The 11,028-nt window shown below is 43.5% G+C and overlaps 1 pseudogene; it reads right to left on the bottom strand.

Moving 5' to 3' along the window:
* Window positions 1-10,244: 10,244 nt before the first annotated feature.
* LOC112548111 lies at window positions 10,245-10,477 on the bottom strand (annotated as a pseudogene).
* Between the last annotated feature and the right edge of the window lie 551 nt (window positions 10,478-11,028).

Below are 11,028 nucleotides of genomic sequence, written 5' to 3'. Positions count from 1 at the left end.
CTTTCTCACCAGCAGCACTGGGTATGGGGATTACTGAGCAGAGCAGCAGGCTGCTGCAATGCCCTGCATACCTCACCCACACTGTTTCTCTTGCTGTGGGTTATGTCTAAACTAATATTGTCTCCTGTCTGTGTATAGTCTGATATACATTTTTTAGGGCAGCCAGTTATCATGGGCTCCTAGGCTAGTGTGTAGAAGTGGACTCATTTCCTGTTTGACTTTGGACTATCACATAATCTAGCCTCTAGAACAGCAGTGCTCAGCAGTCAAAGCTGAAACTGAAATCAACAGGAGCTCTGGTTTGAATCTAATGGAAAAATCAAGCCCTAAGCATTTCAGACTGGGCACTCAAAATTAGTGGTGGGTACTTTTGACCTCAATTTTTTTGTGCCAGATAAATACCCAGATCTAGAAATTCCTTATCAATTGTGCACTGTGGTGGGTGTGTGGCAAGCATTCCTTCCCGGCCCCTACAGACCTGCACAGTGTCAGTAGGACAGAAGTCTTGAAGAAATACAACTTTACATTTGCCTCTCTGAAACAGTCTTTAAGGTACTACCCTGCCCTGCCCTTTACATGATTTGAGAAGCTGGTGAATTATCTGCTTTGTCTCCTTAATGCTCTGCCCATGGCTCTTACAGTGTATATAGCTACTGGTGGTAAAATCCTTTTGATTTTATCTGTGGTCTCCTGCAGGATGTTCCGGCTGTGTTAAAAATCATGGATTCTAAATGCTGTGCTCATTAAGCCAGGCAGAAACTTAAAAGCCTGGTAGCTGAAGGGCTGAATAAACGTGAGTGCAGGAGAATGTTGCTTCAGGATAATGAGTTTTTCTCTGCTATTTCATGGAGTTTATTATAAAGGCTGCTCCCAGTAAATGATTCACCAGAGAAATAATAGACTCAGTGCATCCCAGAGCATGTAAAGCTCAGCTTCCCTGCGACTCCTGTGCTACTGACACTCTGTACAGAAGATAATTTCCGTGTGTAATAATCTCACTACAGCCGGTCAATGTTTTTTATTGGAAAGGTTTCCACATCTCTCTCAGCTATATGAATATTTTCATTGAAAATGTAATATTGGCTTCATTTTTCTGATTTCTAGCAATTTTATTTTAATTTGATTTGAATCAAAATAAAACATTAGGGTTTTTCCCCTACTCTACTTTCTGCATTGTCTTCTCTGCCTTTTTTTTTCATTTTCACTCTTTTCCAATTAGAGAAATAGGAGAGAAAAGGACCTGGCAGGTGCAAGGAGATTTTTTTTTTTCATTTCAGTTTGAATCAGCTGAAATCAAAACAAAGCCTTTCCTTTGGGAACTGCACAATTTGATGTTGACCAGAAATTCAAAACGTCACTGAAAAATCTTGAAGAAAATGAAGAATGAGGTTTTTTTGCCTTTGAAATTGCTCATGGAAGATTATTGCCATTTTCTGACCAGTTTTGGCTGTCACAAAGATGGCAATGAGTAATGGTTTCTGACTGAGGATTGGATCTGAACGTTCATACAATTGAGGGTGTTGAAGCCACCTCTGCACATGCCAGTAAAGTTTGTGAAGAAAAAGACGGGAGTAGAATGGGTGGAATGTTTTGACTGAAGCATATTTAATGATAAAACCCAAAATGCAGATTAAGCAACATCAGACTGTTTTCTGAATTCATTATGATGTTTGTCAAATCACTCCTTTCAGCGAGAAGGCAAACTCCCTGAAAGAATCCAAACTTTACTTGATCTTTTAATTTGTAATGACTTTGTTTCACTGTTTCATTTTTATTTCACTTTAAAAATGGTTTAAAAACCCCACCCAATACTGGAAAAATTCCCAACACTGAAAATAAGTCTTTCATTTGGGGACAGGACAAATGTATCACTTGACCCAAACTGGATTTATTGTTGTTCTGCTTTTGGATTTGCTGAAAATTGTGGGGGAAAAAAAATACGTTGTATATATATTAATATATAGCATAATATCTTGTATATATTAAGTATATGTTTATATTTGAGGTTGAACTAAGGAATACACACACACACACACACACACAGCAATTAGTGGCTACAGGTTTTTGTCTAACTTCTAGCAAGGAGTCTTCCTCCACTTCTACCCCCACTACATCTTGGCATCAGCACAAAATATTTTCAGATTTGGGAGGCGAGCCAGCTCCTTTGTCATACAATGTGACCTTCCTTGTGCCTGGCCAAAATCACTTCGGTGTCTAGGCAATGCCATCTGGGAAGGAAAGTATCAGCAAAGTACACTCCACTACATTTCCTCCCTGCCCATCCCTGCACAGGCAGAACTACTCAGAATAGCATCCCTGATTTCTCCCATCATCCAACCTCCCTATCCCTATCCCACACAATGACTTGAGAGGGGTTAGGCCACTCACCCTGGCCTAGCCATGTGCTTTGGCTGTTTCTGATCTTCCATTTCCTCCTTCATTGGCTTTATCTTTTTATATGTTATCTACTAGTCCAGATTCAAAACTGGATTGATAACTCTGGAGACTGGCATGTCCTTGTACCCAGGGCAGGGATAAAATAGCCAGCAACAAGGCAGGTCTCTGCCCTCACAACCTAGTGCCTCACCTGGAAGAGCCCTTGTGAAGGGAAAGCGGGGAGGTCAGTCTCCATGATTCATTCAGCCCTTGGGTGCCCTACCAAGAGTGCAAGGGTGGTGTGATTACTTTGAGAAAGAAGTCCCACAGGAATTGCCCTGAGACAAGGAGCCAGGGAGGTCACTGAAACCATCAGATGGTAACAGTGGATGCGGATGTCCAGGGCTGGATTTGTACTCATGGTGGGTGGGTGAGAAGCTCTGTTTTGCCAGCTCTGATTAGCTGGTAGTAGGCAAGTGGGTGCGCTTGCCTGTCTCTTCTTCTTTGCATATGACTGTTGGGCTCAATCTTCTTTTATTTAGGGAGCAGCCCAGGCCCTATATTGTTCAAGACCCCTTTGTTCCATTTCTGAGGGTATGATGTCAATCCTTGCCCTGGGCATCAGTGTCAGCTTTTTGCAGGGACGGATCCTGATGCAGGAATCAGTTGTGTCTGGGCTGCAGCCAACAGGAATGAGATAATGTGAGAAGGGCTCAGGTTTCCACAATTCTAAGGCTTCCACGAGGAAGTGAACACACAGTCATGAAAGGTGGGGTGGAGTTTAACCCCTCTCTTGCCAAACCAACTCCACAGGAACATGGATATTTGTTCTTCCCTCTGAATTGCTCTGATCATGTGGCTAGGGCTGTGTGAGGGAAGGATACAACAATGTGTGGCCTGGGGGCTGAAAGCAGGAGGCCTCTGCTGCAGTGAAACTCTCCACAGTGACACCATGGGGAGCTTCATCCTTTGCCTGATCCTGCCTTATGGTCACATAACCTTCCCCTGAGCTACTCTTGCTTCTCCCCTGCCCAGAGCACCCTCCTGCCACTGCGTGGTTGTGAAATGTGGGACAGAAGGGACCAGGAAGGTGTTCAAGGAAATGAAATGACACCAGGACTAGCTGTTCCCAGATCCATTATGAGGCTGGGAGGAGCTGTTACGGCATTCCAGATCAAGGGTCCTGATAGCAGGATTTCCCAGGGTCTTTCAAAGCAGTATCTTGCAGGGTGTCACTGATCAGGCAATAGCTCCATCACTGAGAGGGCTGGCAAGTCTGTGACTGCTGCAACAGAGAGACAAGCTTGGCCTGAATCACTTACTTGATCTCTCCTTGGTTTTGCTAAATGTTCAGAGGCATTTCTTTTTGGGCAGCTATATTATGTACATAGTTTGCTTTTCAGGGGATTCAGAGCTATCTCAACTCTGTGTCTAGGCAACTGGACAACAATTTAATAAGGGATAGACGGCAGGTGGTTTCAGATATGGGTGGCCTTTTTATTTAGGTCTGTACAACACCTAAGACTATTCAGGTCTCTGTGGTACCTAGCATAATGAGATCCTGGGCCAGGATGGACCCCTCAGTGATACCATGGTACACACAACAGTATTGTTAATCATAATAATTACCGAATGCTGCCCGTGTCATTTACTGTGCTGTCAGAAACTATGTGCAGGGCCCTAGGGTGGCCACATGCATGAAATTCAGAGGGAAGTCCCCAATTCAGAGTTTCTGTGGCATGGATGATGATTGAACCATCCCTTGCTTATTTCAGGTATCTTGAATTTGCAACGTTGCCATTCCTCAGACCCTTGCATTCCCACAACACGACAGCATTTTGCCATTCGCTTGGTCAACAAAAATATAGATTTACCTACATTAAATAGGCATGTTAGTGATTCAGAAGGCATGTTAGTGATTCAGAATGACTTGCAACGGCTAAATCCTGCCCTTTGTTGCACCACAGCCCATTGCTTTTTTCTATTTGAGTGGGAGGGGAGTGATTGCTTGAGCCAGGACTCCTGCCTGAATTTTAGTTTTAAACCTGTGTAAATCGGAAAAGACTTTGGTGACATGGGAATACTTTCATTGGGACCCATGACTCAGTCATTTATGTGAAAGTGCTATTAGATCTGCCAATCCATTTATCCTTATTGGTGTAAATGTGTGTGACTAACATGTGAACAAATGTTCACTGGCTGACATCACATGCTCTTGTGAAGTTATGTAGATGTCACAATCCTTGCTGTTGTGGTCAAGAAACATGCACACATCTGAAACAGGCTTTGTGTTCCTAGGGGTACCACACATCAGTCAGGTTCATTCAACATGTAGTCCCCAGGGCTTTCAGTTAGCTCCTACTAGAGCCAGTCATAGCAATGGGGGAAAGAACTGGGATGGCATGAAAGAACGAGCTCACTTGTTTGCCTATCTATGCAAATAGAATATTTTTACTAGTCTCAAACTGGGCAAGTTTTTGTGAGTCTGATGCACTTTCCAAACTGGTGGGTCAGGATGAAATCTTTGGAACTCTGAGTTAACAGAGCTGTAAAGCTGAGATATGTTGAAGGAGAATCACACCCATGAGTTTAGCTCTGAACCAGGTCACTATTGGAAGAGTGATCCCTTTGTTTCCCCAGAGAATGAATCAAGCTTCTGCCCATTCAGCCCAATGCAGTGTTGAGTGTTCATAGAGCGCAAAGACATATTCAGATGTTATCAAGCCAAACCATAGGCTAAATCCATCTGTCTTCATCTTAGGAAGTATATCCTTCCCCGGTCTCCATAGCTGGCTCCTTGCACACAGGATTGGCATAGATGTCATGTGCAGCGTAGGGAAGAGAGAAGTCATACAGGGGTACAGATCTCTGTGAGACATGGAGCTCTGCTCTGTGTGAGACTTTTTGAGCATTAATGCAGAGGAAGGGATTTCCTGGGATGGGGCTGGTAGATGATCCTCTCTGGTCCTTCCTTCAGCCTTACAGAGGAAGTTGCTAAGGAGGTGGAACCTTCTCAGGTTATTAGGTCACAGTTGTAGCAGTAAAATGCCTCTGAGGAGCTCTTCATAGAGGACTTGGGTCCAAGTGTGTGGCAATCTGAGCCTTGAATTTCTAGTGGGTGGGTGGTGCTGGATGGTGTTTACCAGCGGTTCAGGAGCTGGGACATGGGTGTACCCACCTGTCATTCTGGGAAGTGCCACACATTCTTCTGGTTTTCTGCTGTGTGGTTGCTCGGTGGAATTTTTGCTCCTGTCTGCTAAGGGAAGATGATGGTCCAGTGTGCGAGTGCCTGTCTGGGACTTGGAAGATTCGGGGTTAAGTCCCTGTTCAGTCACAGACTTTCTGTAGGACCCTGGGCAATGTACTTCCTGATATTTTTCGTTGGCTTTCAGAGCCCCATCTGAAGTCCTTGTGAGGTCAGTGGAAAGTCTCCTCCTGCATTCAGCTGACTTTGGATCAGCACCTACAGTAGGAGCTGCTAAAAGCTGGAAGATTTGAAGAATTGCAGTCATTTCTCTTTTTTAATTCTGTAACTTCTGAATCCCATCTGTAAGGCACAGATAAACCACTGCTGTTAAAAAAGAGCAAGGGATAAGTGAAACAGTTTGGCTTAACTTTGAGCTCATTCAAGCTCGATGACTTTATGTATTTTGCATGAACGTTGCTGGGAAATGTGCTGCTTTGGAGCAGTTTTGATGTAGAAAAAGTGGAATGGGGAAAAGGGACTAAGGCACACACAAAAGAGGAAGTCTATGTTCCACATCCATCACTCGCCCTGGAGTCTGCTTTCTGTCTCTGACATGGAGCACTCTTAACCGGTTAGCTGTAAAAGCATAATTTATTTTTGAACCTTACAAAGATATGAATTTAAATGAGAAGCTGAGTGATTAACTGCCACTCAGTAAATTATCTGATGCATTTCCCTTTATTTCCATTCACAAATTGTCTGTGGGAAGACAATATGATTATAAGATTTACTTAGTGTGCAAAATTATTCATGAATACCTTGGGCAAATAATTCATGGCCAACACATCACAAACATCTTACTGTGAGTTTTTGCAATTCATGCCATGTTGCTTAGTTATATTAAGTCCCATGTCCTTTTGTTTCCTGCCTTGAATAGATGAGTTATTTATCTAACTAAGAAATCAAATATTCCAAACGGCAAGTAATTACACCTACTACTGTATTATGTGCAAAACTAATCTGATTACAATATTTACCAGTAGCAAACTCTATTGGCTAGTAACAGGAGTTACATGACATTGTTTCTGCTCTGTGATTGGATAGTTTGTGGTTACATATCATTTTCTTTCAAAATCTGAGCTTGTTTTGCAAGCTCTCAAAATAGTCTGAGGAGATCTTCAAACCAACATCTCAGATTCAGCCTCAAACTGCAAACTGTCCCCCCACATTTAAACTGAACCTTATACAAACTCAGTAAGTTTCACTGAGATCAAATATGTCTGGGTAATAATTAAAAAAAATGTTTCCTTTACAATGGGATTTGGACCTTCCTGCTTCTATATGTGATAGAAAACACAAAGGCCAAAATATTTCCAGGAAGCCTGTTTTTGTGGTATTTCCAGTCTGACCAGAAAGAGGAGGTCCCAGAAAAATCAACGGCAATGAAATCTGTTTAGATCCTCCTGCTTCAGTGCATAGAATTTACTACTCGAGACAGAGAATCTGTTTTGCTTATCAGACCATGTAAAAACTCTACAGCCTCTGTGACTGGGGGCTTCTGAATCAGTTCAAAAGAGGACAGGGATATGTGCTCATATGCCTATGAAGTAAGCATTTCTGCATATTATTTTGGCCCTGTGGATATTTTTAATATTGTGTTTGCCACATTCTTTTTTCTATGTTGCTATACTTCAAGAGTGACCTGTATAAATTTGGACCTAGAACTTTTAGAAAGCTTGCAATTGAAAAAGGTTCCTGCCAAAATATAGGGTTCACCATGTTGGAGGCTTTTCATGGGAAAATATCAGTTTTGACTACATTTTCCATTTTTTCCCAAGGGTAAATTCACAATAGGATATTTTGAATCAACATTCCAAAATATTGTCATTTCAAACCAAAGTGTTTCTTTTTGATTGACACTATGAACAGTTTTGTTTTGCTGTTTCTGGATCAAGATTTTTCTGGAACTTTTTTTTTTTATGACAAGATTTTGACTTTCAAGCGCAATTTAGGATGAAAATAGATGCGGAATATCCACATTTCCCCCAGATGGAACATTTCCTTTGTTTGGGTGCTTTGCTCACATAAAGCTATTTATTGCCCCATATACATCTCCTTGCTCCTTAATTAACAATTAACAATAACAAATCACTTACTGCAAACTCAGCCAGATATACATGTCTTTACATGCATAGAGTAGGGAGGGATTGAGGTGTTTCTTTCTCACAGTTATTGTAACAAGTTCGTGGGTCTACCTAAGACTTCATGGCTGCTTTATGGCAACAGAACTGAGATTCGGCAGGTTCTGTGTTAAAGACCTGGGCAACTCTGTTAGCAATACAGGGACAAGCCAACACAGATGAACAGTTCTGGATTCTGTTAAATAAAGGGCAGTGGTGGATGCATGTTCACACATGCACGCACACACTCACTCACTCTGATTCATGATAATGATGCTTGTAGTAACACCCACCGGCCCCAGTCATGGTCCAGGACCCCACAATGCCAGGCTCTGTACACAGAACAAAGAGGGGGTACCTGTTCTAAAAAGCTTACAATCAAAGTATGGCATTTTTCACTTTTTGTGCTTTTTCTTGTTTGCCACTGGAAAGCACCTGGCTCCTTGCTGTTCCCAGCGGTGTTACTGACCCCATGAGGGTCAGTGTAGCTTTGCCCTTTGTGGAAATTGCTTTCCATTTTGGTAAATTCCTAGTGCAACCCAGACAAGGTTCTTTGGGTAAATCTGATATATGGAAATTCCTAGTGAAACTCAAACACCAGCGAGATCCAATACAGATTCTGGGTAAGCTAGGAATGCAAACTCAAACTGATCATTTGCACATAAGGAAAAATTAAATGGATCTGTGGCATCTGAAGAAGACTCTGGCTTTCTAAGCCAAGAGCATAAGACTTGCAGCTTTTTTACTACTCTTCCTAGGAACAGCCACATCTGATTTAAGCCAGAGAAGCGGGGCCTAGCCCCTAAATGTGGCAGTGCTGTTTCTGTACACAGAATGCAATGGTCAGGCAGCTCTGGCAAGAGCAGGGGAGGGAATGGTTGAATCGCCTCTATTTGAAGGGGCTTACATTTGCATTACCGAGTGTGAGAAGAAGGAGAGGTTTTATTGCCCATTTTTATTCCTTTAAACATGCCATAATAGTTTTGCAAGCCAAAACAAGCGCCACTGCTGAAAACCAGGCACAACAGTGGATGGATGGCCTCAGATGTACTGCTGCAAGCAAAGCCTAAAGCTGTGTGAGCTCTAGTGTGCTCTGGCACCAGGAAATGCGTTGCTTCTGTTTGTTTTTGCCAGCACTGGGCATGTAGCCCTTTCTTTGAATTCTATACACTGCAAATGAAGTGATGAGTTAACCCTTTGCTGGCACCCTTTGCTCAGTCCTGCTGCTGGAGGAAGCATTGTGGTCAGAGGGACTATGCAGGACTCAAGGCAGAGCAATTTCCAACTTAACCCACTTTCCTCTGCCAGGACCTCTCTCATATCCCTTCAGCCAGCCATCTATGGCAGGAGGTAGAAGGCATGAGGATGCTGGGGACAAAGTGACAGAGGCCTGGATGTTGCCAGCATGGAAGAGCAAGGAAACAGAGCTAGTATGCACATGTGGCTCAAGAGCACTCAGCTTCCAAAGGGGAGTGAGTGGAGCAGACCCTGTGGAAGCAAAGGGACCCAGGAGAGGCAGGAGACAAGTTAATTCCTCACCTAAGCTGTGTGTTCAGGCTTTGCATTAAAGAGAACCTCTTACCTTACTTAGCCTTTGGACCTGTGTGATGGGTGATGAGTTTTTTTCACCTCATGGAGCCTTGACTGGGACTGAAATCATGCAGGACCTATGATTTCATCACCCAGATGCTAAAATAACACTGGTGCTCTTATCTCAGGTTATCCTAACCCAGAACTGCACCTTGGAGTTTTAAAAAGCCCCTATAATAGAAACAATAATAATGGAATACCGATAAGCCAGCTCTGGGCACTATGCTTTAGTCAACTACTAGTGCTTTCTGTGGGTGTTGTGGAAGGCCTCTGAATGGTCACATGCAGTGCCATGTGTCTGAATGGATAATCTGCTATTACACTCTGCTGTGGTTTAGTGCAGTAGAGCCTGACCTGCTGCCCATTAAAGTCAATGAACAGATTCTAATTGATTTTGATGGGTTTTGGGTCAGGCCCATAGTCAACTAGGTAAGAAATTGAAAGAGCATGAATAGAAACTGGAAAAGAGCCCTTTAGAAATCCCAGTGCTGAGTTGGCTTCATTTCTCATCACTAGCAGGCACCCTAGAATGGGATCATGTAAGCATTGGTTCCTTGTTTGGGACTTACCAGGGTGTGCAATGAATTCTGGAAGGACTCATTCGTAGCTCCACTGCCTCCTTCCTTGCTTTCTTTCCTTCTTTTTTTTTTTTCTTTTTGAAATTTCGTGTCTTGGGTCAAATCAGTTAAATCAGTTCTGGATTCTATCGACTGAGTAGAGCCCAATCGTTCTAGTCTGTGTGGTGCTACCACCAGCAAGTATCCTACCTCCCAGACTCTTCAGCCTGGAGCTTCAGATACTCCCAGATCCATGGCAGGCATCCTGCATGCAAGCCTGAAGCCCGAAGGTCTTGGAGTTCAGATGCCCCCTAATCTCACTTGGCCCTAGGCAAAAGGCCAAAGGAGCAAGCTAGAGGGAGAGCCCAACAGCATTCCCCCATCACTGTAAATTATGTAGTCAATTTTCTCCCATTGGGTGGCTTTAGTAGACTCTTGCAGGGGTACTGTCTGCAGTGCAATGGGCAGGTCTCCACCCTCAACTACACCAACTCACTCAAGTCTGAGAAGAAGGGGATCTCCCTTGCTAAGTCAGTAAAACCACCTACGCCAGAATGATCATGGTATCTCTTCTGCCAGGTAAGTTTTCTTGTTTCCTCCTTCCTTGTTTTCTTGCAGACATTGTACTCTGCATATGGGATAAAACCATGCAGGGGCATATTGAGTGCTGCTTTGCCTTTAGGGTGACTGCTTCAGCAGTGGGGCTAGGTTAGATGCCTTAAAGCAGGCAAATACCAGATCTGGGGCAGGGACATGTAGTTAAAAAAGGTCTAAGTAGCCATCTCAGGAGCTTCCAAAGGATCATGCAATGGAGAAATGCTGCTTAAGGTCTGCACGACTGTGTAAGAAGAAGGAAGTCAACTTCTGCTTTGGGGTAGCAGTGCCTGCAGTTACCCTCATGTCCAACAGGCAGGGGGTGCCCCTCACTTTCCTGGAATGATTCATTCAGTGACACTTTCTGGCCTATCACAGTAGCTGGTCACTCTCTGGCAGGGTACCTGAGATTTTTTGGCCAGGCTGTGGGCAAGAGCCCAGACTCTGGATGGACAAGTGATAAGAAGACTTAGCTAGTATTTGATCCAAGGTGAGATGAATTCGGCGGAGGGAACTCCTACAATGAAGAGTTAGGTTTTTTTAG

This window comes from Alligator sinensis, unplaced genomic scaffold, assembly GCF_000455745.1.
Source record: "Alligator sinensis unplaced genomic scaffold, ASM45574v1 scaffold495_1, whole genome shotgun sequence".
NCBI lineage: Eukaryota > Metazoa > Chordata > Crocodylia > Alligatoridae > Alligator > Alligator sinensis.
Note: the sequence above shows the minus strand (reverse complement) of the source record. Positions and strands in the feature narration are given on the sequence as shown.